Here is a 17,719-nt window from a genome sequence, read left to right as displayed (position 1 = left end):
GAAATTATGAATGCATTTTAGGTGAAATAGTTTAGAGAGCAATTAAGTTAAAGATTTTGTTTATTTTTAGAGAGAGGAGAGGGAGAAAAGGAAGGAGAGAATCATCCACGTGGGGGAGAAACATTAATTGATTGGCTGCTCTCGCACTTGCCCTAACTGGTGACCAGGCCCACAACCTAGGCATGTGCCCTAAATGGGAACCGAACCAGCAACTTTCCACCTTGTGGGATGATGCCCAGCCAACTGAGCTACACAAGTCAGGGCTAAGAGAAAGGCATTTCTGGTAAAGTGATTTAAAATTCAAACTGAAACACAAATTCTAGTTGATGGCTAAGTGATACACACAAAGAAATAATGGTGGGTAAATGTTGCATGTGTGAGTGTGTGCAGGTGTGTGCATAGCAAATGCATTTCTCTGACTAATCATGCACTGCCTGGTAAATGTGGCTTGATTTGATAATGAATCTGTATGGAAAAAGAGCAAATCCTTTGTTCCACTAACAAGAAATTACTGTAAATTTTCTTGTGGCTCTATAATGTAGTTAGAATGTTTCAGATGTAACTTTCTAACTGAGCTGAAGCTGCCACAGCTATGTGGTACCCTGCCTCCACCCTGACCTCAGAGCTCACATCACTGCTGTGCAGCGGCTATGAAATTTCCCATTTCCCATTTAAAATGCATGAATTTGCACATCATACTAAAAGTAGAGATAAATGCTTTCCTTGATTTAAATTTTTTCCATTTAATTTTAATTTTGATATGATTGGTCTCTTTACTCCATGGACCCTTCTTAGGTATAATTTCTCCTTGACCTACTAACAAAGCAGTTGATGACAGGAGTAATTGTAGCTATATTAAAGTAAAATGTGATGCCTTTGCCTTTATAAAAAAAAATCATACCTGTTCTCAGATAACTATTTCTTTAAAACATCCTTAATAAAAAACAAAATTCATTATTTAAGTTCTTGATTTTTTAAAATAGTAGCCTGTGTATGAACCCGTACTGCTTTAAATGCAAAGACAGTACATGTATATTTTCACTTTTCTCAGAAATGTACTTACTATAGCAAACAAGCAACCCAAGAGAGGGGAGTAAAAATGACTTTTTTTATAATTGGAAGGGAAAGGTCTACCTTATGCAAAAATAGCAAAGACGTATGTTTCACTTAACTCTCCACACTTTATAATACCTCAATTCTCTCCTTTCCTAATGATTCAAACTAAATTAAACTCTCCACCTGATTTACTCGGACATGGACATTTACTATGTGTAAAGGGAAATAACTGCAATTGCAAGATTTGCTTCTACACATTGTGAAACCCCAATTCTATAGCACAAAATTAATTTTTAATTTTTTATATTAAAAGAACATCTTTCTTAAGGTCCTTCACATTTTATTTTGATACTCTTTAAGCAAACTTCTGTCTAATCAAAAAAGGGAAGATATTTGCATATAGCACTATTATTATGACATGTTCTGATGCAAATTGATGTTACAACACAAACTGACATGTGAATGATAAGTGTTGGGAAGGAGTTTAGAGAAGTGGACTGAGTGGGGTTCGCAAGACAAGGAACAACACAGGAAATGAGAGTGCTGCTCCAGCATTGCAGGCGAGATATAACCATGGCTGAAGCATACTGACAATAGTTACAGAAAACTCTAAGAGGAAAAAATTAAGAGATATTAAAAAGGTAAAAGTCTATGAGATTGAAATTTCTTTAAATTTGAGGGTAAGAGAGAAGGAGGACTCAAGAACAATCCCCAAATTCCTCTGTTGGCATTCAGGTGAGAATACAGATATAGTAACAGAGTTGGTTGAATGTCTAATCCTGGGTCTCCAACATACATTTGGAATAAATGCCAAGAAAGTGCAGATATACAGAGAAGCTCTATGGAACTGAGAGAGAGGGAGAGAGAGAGAGAGAGAGAAGCAGTATGGAATTCAGAAGCATATGGGCATGTAAGAATTATACAGAGAGGCCAATAAAAGTTACCCAGAAGAACAAACCCAAGATGGTAGAAAAAAATTAGAAAAAAAGTATTGTCTCAGAAGTCAATGGAAGAGAATCCTCAAAGAAAGGGGAGTGTTCAGACATGTTAAATGTCACAAAGAATTCAGGAAAGACAGAGAAAATCTTCACTGGATTCAGAAATTAAGGGCTTACTGGTGAACTGAACTTAATGAGAACAGCTTTATAAAGAGATGAAAACAATGCAGATCATCACCAGTTCAGAAGTGAATGGATATAAGGCAGCAGATCCATTGCATACATGGATGCAATGGATGGTAGTGTATCATTTTGGTTTGTTTTATCTTTAAAGAGGGAAAGGATTACACAAGTGAAATGCTGAAAGGAAGAACAAATAGAGTGGCATATTAGGAGAAAGTGGATGGAGTGGGATCTGATTATGGATGATATTTAAATTCAAAGTATCAATCGATGTTGGCGTATGGATGGAATTACTGTTCTCAAATATCTAAACTAGAAGTACTAAACAACTTTAAAATTCACATTACATTGGAATACAAAAGTATTTCTAAGTTACTGATTTTATTTATTTATATTTGAGTTATTATTCTGCCTCCTGCAAACAATTTTCCTTGAATAGAAGGGTGGGAGTGTGCTTTCTAGTTATCAAAACTCTTTTCTTTCCTATTTAAAATTGACTTCTCATTGACACATATTAATTTCAGGTACACAACATAATGATTCAACATCTGTATCCACTGCAAAACAATCATCACATGAAGTCTAGTTATCCTCTGCCCCCATGCAGTTACCAAAATATTTTTTCTTGTATTTAGAACTTTAAGATTTACTTTCTTAGCAACTTTCAAATTAGTAATAAATTATTATTGATTATAGTCATCATGTTGTACATTATATTTCCATGACTTACTTATTTTCTGTTATTATTGAAAGGGAAAGTCTACAGCTGTGAGTTATGTTAAGAAAAGCTTTTGAAGTATGATGATTTTATTTGGATTCTTATGTATCTATCTATTGATTTTGTCCACATTTATCAAAATCTAAGAACATGCTGACATTGTACGTCAAAGTACTGTTTTTGCTAAACTTTTGACTGAAAGTGATTAAAGTATAATTTCATAAGCACCAAGAACATTTTGCAACTGAGAATGAATTTATAACATGAATATCATTGAACACTTAATTTCAGAGTAAATGAAGGTTTAGAGTGGTGATGAATACACAATGAGAGATTGTCAATGGACAGAATTTCTTCTGAGTTTCATGAATAAGCAAAAATGTAGAATAAACAAAAATGTAGAATAAGCAAAAATGTGCAGCATTATGACATTCCTTTTAAGAAAAACAAAATAGAATCCCAGCCTTAAAAAAACCTCAAAAAATGTATTATGTTATCTTAAAACTTCCTGAAAGATTTTCTTTTTTTGTCCTTGCACAGTCTTATTTAATACTAAAAATCAACAAGCAAAGAAATAAGCAAATATCCAGAGCAAACCATCCAACAAACAAGACAACAAGAACAGCAAAACTACATAGACTCTGACTCTCAGTAATTTCTTACTGGAGAGATGGTAAGAAATTTCCTAGCATGGTTACTTTTTACTGCTGTTTCCCTTAGTGTATAAAGCACTGGAGAACTCTCAAAAGTATGAAATTTCTTAAACCTTGATGTTCATAAAGCTACCTGATAGGTCTTGTTGCTTATTTTTGGTCCATGACCTACTTAAAATCACATTCTACAGGAGTCTTTTTCTTCTGGAAACAGGTAAGTAGCATCCTAAATTAGTCTTCTTCTCTTTGTAAAACCTGCAGTCCTTAAAGAAATAACATATATTTAAGTGAAGAAACACAGCAAGCTTTTCTAGCTTTCTTCCCCTTGGCTATTTGCTGTTCTCTTGTTTCCTTATCCACAAGTTCTTATCAGGGTACAGCATACTTCCAATTACAAAAAGTCACTCATAGTTTCCTCCTGGGATAATAACACCTGTTCTTGCCTGCGCTATTCAAAGAGATGCTCAGGGCATTCTTTCTTCTACATTTTCTCTCCAAAGCTGCTGCTAATTCTGTGGCTGCAGAACTAACTACACTGTATATACTTATGTATGTGTGTTTGTAGCAAAATTACAGGACAGCACTTCTAAGCATTTAAACATTAAAATTTCCAGAATTATGTGCATTTTCTGTATAATTTTTAAGAATAACTTCCATTACATGAAGCATATATTTAATTCTACCAACCTATGATATACTTGAGATCAACGAAAATGTAATTTCAGCATCTGAATAATTTGTCCAAAATTATTTTAACTTTTGTAAAAAGAAAAGTCAACATAGAAGAGTAATTGAGTCCTGGCTGGTGTGGCTCAGTGGACTGAGTGAAGGCCTGTGAACCAAAGGGTGGCCAGTTCAATTCCCAGTCAGGGAACATGCCAAGGTTGCAGGCCAGGTCCCCAATAGGGGGTGCGTGAGAGGCAACCACACATTGATGTTTCTCTCCTTCTCTTTGTCCATCCCTTCATCTTCTCTCTAAAAGTAAATAAATTCTTAAAAAAATAAAAAAAAGAGTAGTTGATGCATAGGTGAAATATTTTGGAATAAATAAGTGATAAATAAATATTTTGAAAAAATAAGCTTAACATTCAACATTTTATTTGCTGTATGAGATATTGTAATTTAGCAACCAGGCCTCCCCTATGTCAAGTGGACTATAATTCTAAAGCAGGGATTTAAGCCTTCTATATATTGGAATACGAATCCCAACAAGTGAAGATTCAGAGTTACTAGGGCATCAAATTTGTGGTGTTTTGTTTTTTCCACAATTCAGTCATGTGAAATAAAATTTGTTCCTAAGATGGGGTTGTAGTAACATATAATTTTAAATAAGTGACGGACACTTTTCTATATGAGTGAACACTTCTTCTACTTGTGGCCAAGAACACTTGTGTCCCCAAATACTTGTAGCCACCTCTCTCCCAGAGCTAAGTATGAAGGTTACCTCTCTGGAGAAACGATATGGTCCCAGAGGGAAAATAAAATCTATACATTCTTGCATTTGACATTACCCTAGCAAAACAGCTGGCTCTCTACCTAATCACCTTATGGCCCTGTCCTCACAACCCAGAGTTTTAAATCACCTCAATTAGGTCTTCAATCAGGTCCTTCCAGGATCTCAAAGTGAAAGGTTAATTGCAAATAAAAATATGCAGATTTTTTAGCAAAGCATACTTTGTTAAATAAAAAATCTGAAAGGCAAAAGATTATTCAAAAGACAGATGATAACTTTCAATATAAATTTTGGAAGATAGAGTTCAAGATGTTTTCTACCAAAATATGAACTAAAGCAGGAGAAAGATGATAGAGATTATCAATACGAGAAGGCCAAATCTGGCTAGTTTCAAAAAGACAAAATGGAAAAACTACATAAAATTCATACTGACAAAATACAGATATTACCCAAACTTGAAGGAATAAATATATAGACTAAAGAAGACTACTATGTTGTATAAAGAATGATTTGAATATAGAAAAGGTATCAAAAGACTTAGAAAGTTTACTGCTCATGCAACATTTCTTAAGAAACTATTTTACAATGTGCTCAAGCAAAATGAGAAAGTAAACCAAGAAAGACAAAGGTGTAGATTCCTAGACAAGGTGGTTCCACAGTACAAAAAGGTGCAGTAGGCCTGGAGAACAATAAACTCCTGGTCAGGCAGAACACAGATAAAAAAAAAGTGGGACTATTTATACAGGGTGGACAAAAGTAGGTTTACAGTCGCGAGCACACAAAATGTGCAGTTTATTCTTGTATTATTATTTATTATCACATTATTTATTTGTTTTACAACTGTAAACTTATTTTTGCCCACCCTCTATTAAAGTACTTTTGAGGAAGGGAAATAATATAACAATGACAAATAGTATAAGAAGTACATGAAGGATTAGAAACCAGTAAAAAGAAATAAAGAAATTAGATTTCACAAATAAACATGAAAGAATAAATATTTAACATTAGACATTATTTGTATCATAAAAGATATATACTTTTTAAATAAAATTATGATATATTAGAGGGATAAGCAAGGAATATGGGTTATAGGAAAGGTACATTGTGATTTCTAAAAACAAAATATCAATTGAGTATCTAAAACTGATGAATGGAGAAATATGAATAGAAACCTATCATTAAAAAGCGTCAAAAGAAATAGCTAAAAATGTTAACATTAGACATCTAAGAGGAACATGACTAGAAATTGGGAAGGGGTGAGTAAATGTGTTTTATCTTATATCAAGTGTCTTAATTTTTTGTATTTATATTTGCTTTATTTGTAAAAACTAAAAAATACTGTAAATCTCATTTAACCTCTTCCTTTGACTTTCGTATCACTCAATCACATAATGGAAAGAAATGTTATCAGAGACAAATGGCTGGTTTCAGGACTTTAGGTATTTCTGTGCATATATTTAGATCTCCAAGATCCAAGGTAAGATAAATGCACTTCCTTTAATCCCCTCTTGATGCTAACCTTTTAAAAGAATCTTTAAATATCTCAGATGACAGCCATCAAAGGATGATGTTCTTTTAAAATGGTCAATTTTCCCCTTTACTAGGATAAATGCAGTAATGGTTTTAGGGAAACCACTTCATCAATTTTAAGGCAGAAAAAAATTTTCTTGTTTAAATTAACCCTCTCCAGAAACACAGGTATCCTATGTGTTCTGAACCAGGGTATTACGTGACTGGCACGTGGCCTCTGCCTAGTAAAGGGCAGCTATTATGTTGGAGGATTCACTCACGCTGTCAGGTAGGTTGTTTGTTCCTTCTTACTGCTTTATAGTATTCCTCACACGGCTAATCCACAAAATATTTATCTATGCTAATATTGATGTTATCAACAGCACTGCTGTGAGCATCCTGGGGTATGTGTTTGGTGCATAGGTACACTCATTTCTCCTGGGTATGTGTCTACTAGTTGAATTGCAGGATCTTAAAAGGATGCTTATATTAACTTCAGGAGATAATGCCAAAGAGTTTTCCAAAATGGTTCTATGTGTACTCTTTTTTTCAGTTTCAATGAATACTTCTATTATTTATTGAATAGATCACCAACTTCATCTCTCTCCCTCCCTACAATTGGAATTGCATCTTGTTTGCATGCTGAGTGGCAAGACAGTGACACAGCTAATCAGAGTAAGCTATCCCCAGAAAAGAATTATGCTAACAGTTTACTTTAACAGGCAAAAGATCAATATATGCACTCTAGAGTGTACAGGTTTAGCCACTAAGAAATTCAAATGGGATCCTGAAGAATTGAGTCGAAACCAGGGTGCAGTGAAGATGACATGAAATGCTGCTATGCAGCTGTGTTAGGTGTTCCTGGGATGCATTTCTTGGCCACTAGTTGCTGAATCTTGCCACAGGGAAGATTTTAGCCAGAACCAAGTAGCAATGTGGAAAGCACCAAGTTGAGTTAAGGGATGTACCCAGCAACCAAAAGGCAGGAAATATTGCTAAATATTGCTAAATATTGCTGAGAGCATCCACTCCAGGAAGGACTTTACCTTCCAGGAGCTCTAAACTGGCACCACCCCCCAGTGCTGATGTGGCTGACTCTCTCCTCCGTGTTCCATTTAGTGCAACAAATGGCAGTGTTTCCACCACCTATGACGGTGATGCAGCCCCTGGAAGAGGCTTTCACCACCTTATCCTTGAGGGTGTTGGACCCTTGGGCAAAAGTTTCCTGTTCAAATACACCCACAGGTCCATTCTACAAAATCTGCTTGGCCCTAGCGACAGCCTCAGTGTACTTCTTGCTACTCTCAGGACCATTGTCCGAGCCCATCCATCCAGGAGGTATGGCAGAGGCCACAGTGGCTTGTCCAGTCTTGGCATTCTCATGAGTGACAAAGTCAACTGGCAAGGTAATCTTCACACCATTCTTCTGAGCTTTGGACATCAGATCTTTGATGATCTTGGCTCCCTCTCTATCAAACAGACACATGCCAATCTCCATGTTGTTGAGCACCTTAAGGAAGGTAAAAGTCATTCCACCACCAATAATCATCTCATTGACTCTGTCCAGCATATTATTGAACAGCTGGATCTTGTCTGCAACTTTAGCTCCACCCAGGATGTCCAGGAAAGGTCACACTGGGCTTTCCAAGGCCTTGGCAAAGTAGTTCAGCTCCTTTTTCATCAGAAAACCTTTAGCTCTCTGTGGAAAATTGACTCCCACCATAGAGCTGTGGGCTGGTGAGCAGTGCCAAATGCATCATTGACATAGATACCCCCAGCTTAGAAACTGAAGCTTGGAAAGAGTCTATTTAAGCTGGCTCAGCTTTAACCTAATTCCCAAAAGCATCTTTTCTCTTGCCTTCTTTCTCCATAGGTAAGCAAAGGTTCTCCAGCAGGATGACAGACCCAGCAGCTGGGTCAGCACAAGCTTCCTCCACTTCAGGGCCTACACAGTCCTTAAGAACAGAACATCCTCACTCAGCAGACATTTGAACTCTACAGCAACAGCACCAAGGAGTACTTGTCATGTATGGGGACACCATCAGCCTGACCCAGGTGGCTCATGAGAACAACTGACTTGGCTCCATTGCCCAAGCAGAATTTTATTCTTGGGATGGCAGCCTTGATTCTCTGGTAACTTGTTATCTGGTTGTTCTTCATAGGAACAATGAGGTCCACTCTCATGGCAACTTACCTCCCCTTCACATCCAACTTGTCCAGAATCAGCTTGTTAGAAAGCACTGTCTTGGCAATATAGCAGCAGCAAGAGGCCAAGGGATCACACAGTGAAGGAGACAGCAGCAAATGTTTCATGTGTAATGTTAATCATAGAAAACTTTGGTTCTATTTGGTATTCAGATAATGGTTATCAGGTATAATAATTTAAAATTGTATTTGCCTTTATTGCTACTATTGTCACAGATGAAATCTTAAACCGTTCTTCTGTTAAAGAGAGGATTCTATGGCATTCAGCATTTATGCCATGAAGGGGAAAAGAACAATTTTTTTGTCAAATATTGTATACCATGCAGATGATAGCACCTGACTCTTGTAAACAAACTAAAAGAAAACCTCCTGCCGACTGAAGTACAGAGAAAAGTGGTAGTTTTTCTCAGTTGGATATAAGCCTATATATAGTATATAACAGTCCCTCTTGTCTCCAATCTAAATTTCTACTCCAATCAAAAGCTAGAATACAGAATCCAAAAGGTGATTTTAAAATGCACATGCCTTCAAAAATAAGCAAACCCAAGATGCATAAACAACCCTGCAAGTTAAAAAGCTTTATTTTATTTCTGGCCAAGATGGAGGTGTAGGTATTTCCTTGCACAACCCTAATAAGGATCATTACTCATCTCAAAACAAAATACAACCAGAACTGCCAGAAAAATAGAATTGTATGGAAGTCCAACAACCTAGGATTTAAGAAGAAATATTCATCCAGATGATAGGAGGGGCACAGATGGGGAGCTGGAGTAGGGAGGATGTGGTGTGGCAGTGGTGGCGAACAGTGGCAGGGGTGGCTGGTGGAACAGGCAGTCCCACATTTGCCTGTGGCAGATAAAAAACAGTAGGGACTCCTGGGGAGCAAGCCATACCAGCCCCAGGCCAGACTGTGCACCCCAGGACTCCAGTGCTGAAAAAATAAAGCCTCATAACCTGTGGCTGTAAAACCAATGGGGGCAGAAGAAAATGATAGTTCCCAGGAGAGTCCATTTAAACCCACACAATCCTAGAATGTATGCACACCCATGCATTCTGGGATTCAGCCTCGGGGCAGCAACTAAAAGGGTGCCAGTAGCATACAAGAAGTGGGGGGGAGTGACTGGAAACAGGGTAAGAGCAAAGCAAGTGGGATTGTTTACTCTCAGACCCATTCTCCACGCATAGCTCCACAAAGCAGTAAAGAGGGTTGCCACACTCTGGCAAATACGTAAAGTTCCACCCCTTACAACATAACAGGTGTTCCAAGGCAGAGTCAAAGAAGCTCTACCCAATATATAGAAGTAAACACATAGAGGCTGCCAAAATGAGGAAACAAAGAAATTGGCCCAAATGAAAGAACAGATCAAAACTCCAGAAAAAGAACTAAGAGACATGAAGATAACCAAGCTATCAGATGCAGAGTTCAAAATTCTGGTGACAAAGATGCTTAGAGATCTTTTTGAGTACAGCAAACATATAAGGGAAGATATGGGGGCTACACTGAGTGAAATAAGGAAAAATCCAGATCGAACCAACTGTGAAGGGAAGGAAGCTGGGATTCAAATCAATCATTGGGAACATAAGGAAGAAATAAACAGTCAACCAGAACAGAAAGAAAAAAACTAGAATTCAAAAAATCAAAGACAGTATAAAAAGGCTCTGGGACATCACCAAATGTGCCAACATCTGAGTTGTAGGGATGCCAGAAGGAGAAGAGGAAGAGCAAGATATTGAAAGCTTATTTGGAAAAATAATGACAAAAAACTTTCCTAATATGGCAAAGGAAAAAAGACATATATGTCCAGGAAGCACAAAGAGTCCCAAACAACTTGAACTCAAGGAGGACCATACCAGAACACATCATAATAAAACTGCCAACATTTAAAGATAAAGAGATAAACTTAAAAGCAGCAAGAGAAAAGCAGAGACTTACATACAAAGGAATTCTCATAAGATTATCAGCTGATTTCTCAAACAAAACTTTGCAGGCAAGAAAGGACTGGCAAGAAGTATTCAAAGTGATGAAAAGCAAGACCTATAACCTAGATTGCTCTATCCAGCAAGCTATCATTTAGAATGGAAGGGCAGATAAAGTGCTTCCCAGACAGGGTAAACCTAAAAAAGTTCATCACCAATCCATTATTACATGAAATATTAAAGGGACTTGTTTAAGAAAAAGAAGATCAAAAAAACTGTGAACATTAAAAGGGCAACAAACTCACAACTATCAATGACTGAATCTAAAAAAATCCCTAAGCAAACAACCACAACAGGTACAGAATCATAGATACGATGATCATTTGGAAGGTTATTAGCTGGGATGGGGAAGAGGGTGAATGGTGGAGAAGGTACAGGGATTCAGAAGCATAATTTGTAGGGTAAAAAAAAATAGGCAGGGGGGATGTTAAGAGTAGTATAGGACATGAAGAAGCCAAAGAACTTAAAAGTAGTATCTTCCATCAATAATCATACCAACAATAAAAAATAGAACATATTTTTAAATTCTAGGCAAGGCTGTCCAAATGTTTGGCGTCTCTGGGCCGCACTGGAAGAAAAAGAGTTGTCTTGGGCCACACATTAAATGCACAAACACTAATGAAAACAAAAATATCTCATAATGTTTTAAATAAATTCATGATTTTGTGTTGGGTTGCATTCATACCATCCTGGGCCTCAAGCAGCCTGGCAGGCTGGGAGTTGGGCACCCCTGTTAAAAGCATTAGAGTTGGCAAGAATATAGTCAATAAAACTAATTATAAAGAGGAAATTATTATAAAAGTTACCACAGGAAATACAGTCAATAATGTGGTAATAACTATGTATCACATCAGGAAAGTACTAGGCTTCTGGGAGAGGTCACTTTATAAATTCAATAAATGTCTAACCACTATGCTGTATACCTGAAACTAATGTAATATTAAATGTTAACTGTAATTTTAAAGAATTTTAGTAAACATTTTTTAAAAAGGGGATTTCATATCATAGCCTGATATCCTTAGATAATACTTCAAAAAGGGATGGGGATTTGCTGGTATTTAAAAAATGAGTGTGTGGTGACACTCAGCTGGCTATTCCAGGCCACAGCTTTGCATTCTAGAACCATGGCCTAATTTGTGCATAATCTCACAAAGAAGGCTGCAGTGCTAGTAAACATTGCCTTTACTTACTCAGATCTTGGACTGGCCCCTTGTTGACACCATGCCAAGGTCAAACCAGTTCCTCAAATGCTTGCTAAGATTTCTGCAGCTATTCAGAGCTTGAAAAAAAATAGTCAATAGTGCTCAAACTTGTACCTCAAACAGCTCACAGTTAAGGAATCTCTGCCAAAGGGTTTAGTGGTCACTGAGGTGTGTGGATGTGGTTTTATTGTTGACGAGATCACAGGCAAGCAGGGCATCATTGGCTATAAAGTTTGAAGGCCACACGTTCACATCTGTTTCTTTTGAGTATATTTATTTGAATGCTCTTGGGCCATTCAAATGGGATCAGATGGATATTTGAATAAAATATGTCAAAAACAATGTTTTCTGTGTAAGACACTGCTTAGAAGTTCATAATTTCTCTTGGCATCAATTTGAGTTGTCTTTTGTCTTAATAACATTAATATGACCCTAAATGCATGTTTTTGCTTAACCTAAAATTGGAAAGGATATATGAGAATAAACCAACCTGGTACCTATATTTATGAGAATAACATTTTAATTTGAAGGTTGGAAATGCAATGTTTTATTTCCAGAAGAGTTGGGGAAAAGGGCTTGAGAAAACCAGAACTTGCCAGAGTAGGAGGAATAGTGACACCATGTACCAAAGTTAAATCATGTCAGTAAAGAGTAAAATCTGTGTAGTTTCTCTTTGCTAAAATCAGAGAAGGACCTTTTTGGCAACATTGGGATAGTTGGTGGTATTCTATGTATGTCCCTTTGTAACTTCTTTAATGCTAGGGCAGTGCCATAACCTGCATTTTTAATCTAATTTTGATGTGTGCATTATTATTAATCTTTCTGGTTTTATGAGTTTTAGAACTTCTCTTTGCAAATATAAAATACTTTGTGGATGTTTAAATTTAAACATGAGTATAATATGATTATGTTAAAAAGGAAGGATTACCACACTTTCCTATTTATGGTAAATATTTTATATTTTATTATATATAAATAATGCATGTGCCACTGATTCTTAATACAGCCTCCAAAATCCACATTCCACAGGCAAAAACGTAATTAGTGAGGGCTGCCCATGGCAGGTTTGAAAGTGATTTTCTTTTCATTGCCTTTTAATTCATTTCATAAGCTAAAATACATGACTAACTTCTTTGTCAGTGGAGCATTTATTTATTCTTTATGAACCATCACCTTGATAAGCCAAAACAATGCAGTTTACCCTCATTTTCCAGTGAACAAGCATAATTTACAATAGCATCTTTCCTCTAGGACAAAAGCCCATTAACTCTAATAAAACTGCAATGATTTTGAGAGACATGTAAAAATGATAACTGGTTATTTTCAGTGAACAGTCAGAAAAGGAAGCATTCTGAAAACAAACAAAAAGCCTTCTTTATATTAAAAATAAATGTGCATTTTATTCATGACAATCCTTTTCATTGTATATATAATTATTGTATTTTTAATTACAAACTTCAGGGGTTTTGAAAAAAGAAATTGAGTGATGGTATAGGAATCTGAGGTTATTTCCAGAGAGTGAGAAATAGTTTTACATAAACTAACAGTAAATTATATTATTGAATTCAAATCAGAACTACAAATAGAATAATGGCAGATGATTTATAATACTAAGTAGATTTTTATCTATATTCTATGTTTAAGAATGCAGGTAAGTGCAAAATATAGCTTAAGAAATTTTAAATGTTCCTGCTGAGAAATAAAAAATATATATATATCCCCTAAGGGTTATGGATGGCCAAATTTTGAACTACAGTGTTATCTTTGCTTTGCAGAAAGACAAGGTACAGTACGAAATTGCATGAAATGACTAAAATTAATCCTGAGAATTTCCAATTGAGTCCTGGGTATGAAGGAGCAAAAGGGTGTCGAATATAAGCAAATTAGAGGAACCCAGTGCTGCCTTTGCCCCTTTTAACAAATTTTCTGTATCAGTGTTAAACCTATTCTTGTCTACACAATTTTTGTATGTTAGCAGATAAAATTTATGAAAAAAAATGGCATGATAAAAGAGCCTTAGAGCATTGAGAGTTCTATCCATTATCTCCATCCTTGTACCACTTAAAGTGAATTACCAGGCACATGTAACAAAACTACTGAAAACAGTTTCAGAAAGAAGCCAGATTTGTTGAAAAGCTTTCCGGCTGACTCCGAAAGTCCTAAAGTAAACAGCACTTGGAAAAACAGGTGCTCCCAGAATAGGAGGTTTGAAGAGTACTCTCTGTACAGGTCTTTCGTTTGCTCAGTCTAGTTGCCAAGCACACTACTGATAACTTTCATGATTGAAGACTCAGCGACAGACAAGCCACCTGGGCAAAGAGTAGGAACAGCCCCTCGACAAGAGGTGGAGCCTAACCTTATTATACGAAGGTTTGAAAAAGACAAAGTCACAGTAATTTCATAAAGGGGGAGGGGTTGAGCTCCATGTTTTCAAATAGAACAACCAGATCTCTTTTCTCCACCTGAAGAGCTTGTGTAGCATTTCCTGTCTCTATTAGCAGCAGTGTACGTGGTTAATTTCAGTTACTCTTCAGAAAGTGGTCTTGTATGCCTTAGTGGCTGAAGGCTCTATTAGTGAAGGATAATAAGAAAGAGAAGGAAGGTGTAAGAACAGTGAGTGGGTTTGCAAGTAAGGTCGGCTATTCTCCACATAAATAGGATTAAGAGTAAATCTGTGCCACATGATAACTCTATTTTTTATTTTTTGAGGAGCTTCTGTACTGTTTTCCATAGTGACTGTGCCACTTAACTTTCCCTCCAGCAGTAAATGAGGGCTCTTTTATTCCCCACAACTGCTCCAACACTTGTTATTACTTGTCTTGTTGATGATAATGATTCTAACAGGTGTGAGGTGGTTTCTCATTGTAGTTTCCATCTGCATTTCCTCAATAGCTAGTGAAACTGAGCATTTTTCATATATCTGTTGGACATTTGTATGTGTTCTTGAGAGAAGTGTCTGTTCAGGACCTTAACCATATGACCCAACAACTCTTCTTCCAGGTATTTACCAGAAGAATTTGAAAATATTTATTCATAAATATATATATATACCCCTATGTTCATTGCAGAACTATTCATGGGGGCCAAGACATGGAAAAAGCCAGAGTGTCCTTCAACAGGTAATTGGATAAAAATGATGTGGTACAGACATACACTGGAACATGATTCAGCCATAAAAACGATGAAATAATGTCATTCCTGATGATATGAATGGGTCATGAGAATATAAGTCATGGAAAAAGCTAAGAAACATATGATTTGACTCATGTGTGTGATATAAAACTTAAAGCAACAAATAACCAATAAGACAAACAAACAAACACTCAAAGACACAACAGTATGGTGGTTACCAGAGGGAAAGGGGGGATGAGAACGAGGTGGTAAAGGATCAACATACATCATAAAGGAAGGGGATTTGACTTTGGGTGGTGAGCAGGCAATGCGATATACAGATGATGCATTATAGAATTATATACTCGAAACCTATATAATTTTATTAACCAATGTCACCCCAATAATTTATTTTAAAAAGAATAAACCTGCTTTTCTTGTGAATAAAATTGCAATATGAAAAATGAACACTTCAATTTATATGGATGGATATATATGCACAGGTAAAGATATAGGTCTAAAAAATAAAATATTATACAAAAAGTCATAATTCTTGCTTTAGCTCTATACCACCCACCTCCCTGGCAGGACTCTTCCCAAATATTCTGGATTTTTGAGATTTTACTTGAGGGAAAACATACATTTAGAGAACCAGGAATGATGTATTGTATAAAGTATGTATCCATAACAAATGATAAAGTCACAAAACATATTTTTCTCCTCCCTATTTACTCATGAATGTTTCTCCCTAATTTGCCTTAATGTGAAATGTCCTATCAGGGAGAGAGAAGTTAATCCCACATTATGACCTTAGAGTCACATTTTTCCCTAAAAAATAGGAGAATTGTACATTGAATTTAAGTAGATCATGTACGTTTTTATATCCGTTCTCCCTTCAGGAGGAAATTCTGTAGATTAGTGAAAATTGATTGCATCAAGTCCACTATGTATGTGAGCATTTGCCATAAGAAATTCTAATTATCAGAGCTGTATCTTCCATTTTACTTGAATCAGAGGCAAAATGTTTACGAAAACACTGTACCCTTCCTCTCTGTTCAAACCTGAAAAGGGAGGCCTTCGGCATCGCTGTATTTCTGGGAGAAAACTGTCCTGGCTGCAGTGAATGTGTGCTCATCGCCCAGATTCAGAAAATATAAATGGGTCCCAAGATATATGCAGGCTCATTCCGGTTCACCACTTAGAATGAACAATTTTTACTATAAAAAGACTTAAATTTTGTAAACCAACCCCTTCAGTAACCAGTTTAAATCTGATTTATTATTGTTGCCACACTGTTCCTCACAAAGAAACCTGAAATAATCCCCAACAGCTGCTGGCCAACAGGTGCTGCTGAATAACACTGAAACCCTGAGCCATAAGCTCGGATCCGTTCTGCCTCCCTCACTGTTACCATCAGCAGAGCAGAACAACTGGAGCTTAACCTTACCTTTAATATCCTTCAAAAACAGAGGTGGGAACAGGACTCCACCATATCATCAAGAAAGCACATCCCTTATCATGATAATTGTTCTCCAGAGCAGGGCATTTTATGAGTCACATATAAAACTGATAGGGAAGGTCATCTTCTGAAATCAGAACACAGCTGGTAGGCAATAAGAATCACAATGTATCTATAAAGAACTCACTCTGTGCCTGAGATCTCATATTCAAAGGTTTAAATTGTAAGTAATGCTCATTTGCAATCTATGAACATATATCCAGGCAATTTAAACTAGTTATGTCTTCTGGCCTTGAATCGACATTCATATCTTTTCCTTTTTGATTACTTCTATCTTTTTAAAAATGGACATTTGAGAAGCCACTCAAATAAAAGATAGAATATTTAATTAATGATTTCATGTTTTTTAAAAATGTATTTCTGTATTTGTCTGAAGACTCATCCTAATGTCTACTTTTCTGCCTGGATTTTGGAATTAAGTACATCGTGACTTTTTAAAATAACTATCCTAATTAAAAGAAAATGTGGAATATCTGTCAAAATATTGAGGTTTGTGAGAAACTAATCACAACACTCAGTTTTTACAGAATCTGAGCCATAATTCCAAAGTGCTTGGAAACAGAAAGAGAGAGAATACCTAATAGTTACATGAGAGATTATAGTCTGGATGGGAAGATAGTTAACTTTGGTCTACAAAGTGGCTCAAGCATTTTATAGACTTTTAAAATAGAAAATAAGTATTTTACTAAAGAGTTAACATCTATATTCTCTAAAGACACCCAAGGGGGAGGATCATTTCCTGTTACCACCAGGTGAGATCCCAATGGCATTATGTCTTTGGTGGAGATACAAGTATGTTTAATGTGACTGAGGATATTCTCTTGTAGGAAAGTATTTGTTTCATAGTAGAAGTGCTAGAATCAGCCATTTCTGTCTAGGTCTTTAGATTTAGATTATGCATGCCAAAACAAAAGTCACAAACCACACTGCAGTAAGCACACTATATCCTGGGTACAGTGTGTATTTGTGGTCCCTAATGTTTTCCAAAAGATTAAGTTGATTCTGTGTGAATCATCTGGAAAATTCCTACAAGGGATTCTACCAAAAAATCTCTCATCTTACCCAAGTTCCTGGCAATATACAGATCCTGACTCTATCACCATTTCAGAAATAAATGAAAGGACTGGACATTTTTGAACATAGATTTTTGTCAACATTCCTTTACTATGGAATATTTTACATGCATTTTTTTGCA

General features: G+C 36.2%; 1 protein-coding gene and 1 pseudogene across 5 annotated transcripts in view; both read right to left on the bottom strand.

The window, feature by feature from the left end:
- The window catches only part of LAMA2 (laminin subunit alpha 2), a 517,841-nt gene that overhangs the window by 407,772 nt on the left and 92,350 nt on the right, over positions 1–17,719 (bottom strand). The window lies entirely within an intron of this gene.
- Positions 7,516–8,742, bottom strand: LOC123821339 (annotated as a pseudogene).

The sequence above is a fragment of the Phyllostomus hastatus genome, unplaced genomic scaffold, assembly GCF_019186645.2.
Source record: "Phyllostomus hastatus isolate PE091 unplaced genomic scaffold, TTU_PhHast_1.1 phas_contig_40, whole genome shotgun sequence".
Classification (NCBI taxonomy): Eukaryota; Metazoa; Chordata; class Mammalia; order Chiroptera; family Phyllostomidae; genus Phyllostomus; species Phyllostomus hastatus.
This window is presented reverse-complemented; position numbering and strand designations above follow the sequence as displayed.